We start from the raw sequence: 5,001 nt of genomic DNA, 5'->3' as shown, positions 1-5,001 counted from the left end.
TACATTGTGTTAAGCCTTTGCTCCTCTCTCAGAGATGGATGTGATTGTGTCGTGGTGGTGACTGAGTGTCGTGCTTAGGAGGATGAATGGCAGCGGCGGCTCTGCGTTTTCTGGCTCATTGCTTCGAAATGACTCTCCCAGTGTCATTGTCAGCGAGCGCTGGGAGAAGGAGGATCTTTATCTTTTTATTTCAAGCTCTCTCTCCCTCTCTCCCAGTAGTGAGGCAGCTTTGCTTCTGTCTCTCCCCCTCGCTCTCTTCCAGGCTTTCTTTCTCTCTCCGCTCTCAGAGCAGGGAGCTCCCACGTCACCGCCTCCCTGGAGCTGCCGGAGTGGGGGATGGGAGAGAGGGAGGAAGGGAGGGAGGTAGGGAAGGGAGGGTGAACAGATAGTCTGCCAGGCTTGTGGGGAGGCGGTGGAATTCTGCAGGTTGCCACGGTGAGCGAGTCGATGGCATTGAGCCACTTAGCTGCCTGCATGCACAAACCCTCTCTCTGCCCTTCACCTGCTACAGAGGAGGCAGACAGAGTGTGTGTGTGTGTGTGTGTGTGTGTGTGTGTGTGTTTGTGTTATCAGTAAGGTTTACTAGGCCCCTCCTTCCTAGGTTACTGTTGCTATGCCTTTCAAGCTTTCCTTTCTGATAGCATTACAATAACATAACAGTGTTACAGCTGGAAATGAATAGTAACTTTCTGAAGAATAGATTTCAGAGCTAGTCATTTGTAGTCAACGCCACATGGTTTTACAGGCTTAAAAACAACACTGTCACTGTCAGATGTTATCAGCGAGGTAGCTTCTTATTTTGAAATGCAACATAAGAATAAACAGAAGCAACACAAACATTACATTTATCCTTCATTATTAGCAAAGGCCTGTTAAGCTGCTTGGTCCGTAGAAGTATTCTATATATGTGCAAATTATCGTACATTTTAAAACCTTAACATATAGGTTGAGAGTAGAGGACAGCTGTTCTGAGAACTATTTATAGGGCAAATACCAACCTAGTGGAATAATCACAACACTGATTTTCAAATAAATGGCTTACTTTCCCAAAAGTAAAGCTTTCAAAGATTTGGACTTAGCAATGAGTTTAGCATACATGTTTTGGTTGAATTCTACAAATTAATTACGTGTACAACACTTAAATGTTACGTTATCTTCAACTCCAATGAAGTGAATGTGTCCATAATTCGTTTTTTTATTAGCTGCAACCCACAGATTACAGTTCTGTTTGTCAGTCAGAGTGTCCGCAATAATGTTCCTCCCTGTGGCGGCCACAGTTTTGCCCCAGGAGACTGCATCTGGCTTTGATCTCAAGTGATTGTGAGGTCATGTGTGGGTGCATGAACATCTGGATGCATGAATGTTAATGTTTGCAGCTATGCAAATTTGCACTCGTATTAAACCTGTAGTGTGGAACACTTCATTTTGAGCTTGTGCTTTTTGATTTGGAAAGGCTCAAAATATACACAAACCTGCAATTTTCTATGCATAATAAATATTGTTTTATCACTGCCTCCTGCTCATTATTCCTGTGCTGATACACCAAAGATTGACAGTGCCTGGTTACTGAACAAACTTTGTAGAAATTTGTTGATTTGTAGAAAACAGACCATACACACAAAAAACATACACCGGTCAAGGTCTAGTGATCACCCACCAGCAGCAGCAAGCAGCAAGCAGCAGCAGCAGCAGCAGCAGCAGCAGCAGCAGCAGCAGCAGCAGCAGGAAGCAGAGTACTTGAGGGCTGCAGTAAGTCAGATTAATGCACAGTGGAAACTTCACATCTATGTGTCATGAGGACGACCCGCCTCTGTTTAATACTGCAGTTTTTCTCTTACTTTAAGTGTGTGTGGGTGTGTGTGTGTGTGTGTGTGTCTTCATTTTAAACTATTTATTGTTTGAGCCCACGTGGTCCAGCATTCTTCCTGTGTTGATATCCTTGCCTTCAATGTGTTTTAGAGTGCTATAAGTGTGTGTTCATAATATGCATGTGTGTTAGCTGTGAGAGTTAGCCAGAGACGGCCTACTCGTCCAATGTCATGCAAATTAGGAGCTGCAGGCCTGTGTTGAAGGAACAAGGCCATTGATTGGAGCACTTGCACTGTTGCTGTGTGCCACTCAATGATGTCCTGTGGGGGAGCAAATTTGCTTATTGTGATTGAATTTCAAATTTATTTTTGAGGGTTTACATGGTGTGAAGAGACCAGAATGAAGGGAGGGAGTGAAGCTGGAAATGAGTCGAGGTTTCTGAATGAAAGGGGCTGCCACTGATTGGAAAGATATTTAATGGAAAGAGGGTTATTTCCTTACATACTGTTATAATGAATCTCCACTCTGAATGAGTAGTTTATACATTTTAAATAACAAGGCAGATATATTTTCTATATTTTTCTTATTTAAAATAAATAAATCCTATAAGAAAATCCATAATAAATATAGGTCTTCCTGTCTTGCTGTGGTGTCATGCTATCTCTGTGCATTAGAACTTGTCACAACATGATTAAAAACACAGAGTGAACCACACTGTTGCCCAGGGTGACATGTTCCTTTATTAGAATGATTCTGTACAACATAGTTTACTTAATTTTACCCGACATATACCATCCTGCTGCTGTGAATACTAACTTATGCACCAAATGTGTATGAACCCACTGCTGCAAATAGTCCCCGACAATTGGACTACTATTAAACTATGAAAAAAATAGCTGAAAACTACAGTACCAAGCTGAACAATATTATAAATGATTTGTGAACTATATTTAACTTTGTTGGTCTTCGGTTTAAATGGGGTAGTTAAATCCAAATATACTGGTTTTTGCTCCTGGGATTTGTTAACCATGAGGAAAATGAAATACTGGATCCTTTAAAATATGGGTATTTTTCATGCTAATGCTTAATGGTCACACAGAGGGGAAATTCACATTCTGCATTTGACTCATGCTAGTGTTAGAAGCAGTAGCCTGCCATATCCACATCGGCCAGGGAGCAGCTTGGCCTTTTTGGGACTTGATCCGGTGACCTTCCGTTCCCAAGCCAAGTCAACTTCACCATCACCGAGCTAAACCAGTGTTCGGATTTGACCCCAGTTTCTAACAATGGAAACGGTCTCTCTCATAAAAAGCACTGGTGACCCGAAAGATAATCTTAAAAACATCTCACTTTTTTTTGATAGCATGTGGTTCACTTATTTAAAATATAAGTGAATATTATTGGGCCAGAGCATCCACTGCATTGATCTAACCAAAAAGTATTCGAACACATTGATTGAGACGATGGGGAAGCCCTGAATGGATGCTTCAAAGAGGAAATAAAGGACAAAGCAGTGCAGTATTAGTTCCTCCCTCTGTGCCCTTTCAGTGGGGCTGGTATTAATCAGCCCTGCCCTCACGCTCCATCCTCCACCACTGTATTCAACTTGACCTTTTCCTTCTCTTGGCCGCTTCCACTCACCCAGGAGCCTTTTGATATGTGGGAACATTTTCTGGGACCAGACATCTCGCACCCTTGGTTACACACTGGAGGAGAGAGGATGGGGGGAGAGAGGAGAAAATGTTTGGGTCGAAGGGGTGGGTGAGACATAGTATGTGAGAGAGATGAAAATGGAGAGTGAGACAGGAAGCAATGGTGAAGAAGAAAGTGAGGTGGAGAGAGTGAAAAAAGATCATCTGTTTGAAGACACAGAGATGTTGGCTTGACCTTTAACTGGTCTTTTTACAACATTATTTCAGGTTTTACTAATCAAGTAAATAAGGAATCTTTTTGTATTCACATATACAGTATGTAAAAAGAGTCCCTTTCTTTCTTAATATATCAAACATTGTACTTCTCTCCATTTACTTCTGAAACAGAGACACACATACGAGAAGGATGGAGAACCAGAAGCACAGAGATCAGAGAGAAATAAAGCATTAGATCTTCATTAATACACATTAGTGTGAGAGATGGTGAGAAAAATTAGATTTTATTCAGTGGGAGATTTCAAAATTACACTACAATTTCATTGTGAGTAAAAGAGCTGCAGAGAGATAAGAGAGGTGGAGGAGCGGGGTTGAAGCATTAACAGCAAATTAGCAGGAGTGGACCTGAGTGAAATTAGATTTGATTCAGAGGCTGAGGGAGGGGGAAAAGAATCGGAATTATCCCTCGGATCCGTGGAAAGTATTGGATATGGAAGACAAAAGAATGGAGGGGGAAGGGGGGTGAGAATGAGAAGGAATTTTGTAAAGGGAGACGGAGAAAAGCTTGTCCTCTTTGGCAGCGCTTCTGTTGAATGAGCCATCCGCTCCGTCCAACCTCACCTCTGCAGCCCTCCTCTGCCCCCTCAGTGTGTTAAAGAGCCCATAAATAACTCACAGTCCCACACAGACACACAAAAGACAACAGGACGCTCTCCGGCTGCCGTCTCACTTCAATGCTCTCTCGTCCGTGTGGCTGTGTTGAGTCCGTTAGAGGCTGAAAAACATCATTAAAAACCAATAGCTTCCTTTGGATGCGCACTCCGTCCTCCGCCCCCGCATTGTTGTGTGTTAATCATGTTAAACAACACTGTGTTTGACTACCACACGTTCCCCATAGGCCCGGAACAGGTGGCCATTAATAGGGTCAGGCTCATTTCAGGATCAAAAGCTCGTTAAGTGCGAGTTTAGTGTGTGCTTGTCGCCGAGGAAAATAAAAAACGGCACGAGCGAGGAGAAAACCCCAGGAATAAACATCAGAGGTAAGACACAAGTGCATGAGAATAAAAGCTGTGACTCAATTTGGATACTTCACTTAGTACACTGCCATGTTGTGAACTGTGAACACTTTAATGCAGTGTTTGAATTCCGACTGCGTGGTGTTTTAAATCGCACACGGCGGCTGGTGGGCCTTCACAGGAAGGGACAATTATCGCTGTTAGCTCGAAAGCTACCGACGATTGTTTTTGGTACCAAATCAATAAATGTAACGATGGCTTCTTTTCAAGCAATTAAATTGTGAAAAAATATAACTTTTATTTGTAGT

Source organism: Eleginops maclovinus, chromosome 5 (genome assembly GCF_036324505.1).
Source record: "Eleginops maclovinus isolate JMC-PN-2008 ecotype Puerto Natales chromosome 5, JC_Emac_rtc_rv5, whole genome shotgun sequence".
NCBI classification, from domain to species: Eukaryota; Metazoa; Chordata; class Actinopteri; order Perciformes; family Eleginopidae; genus Eleginops; species Eleginops maclovinus.
This window is presented reverse-complemented; position numbering follows the sequence as displayed.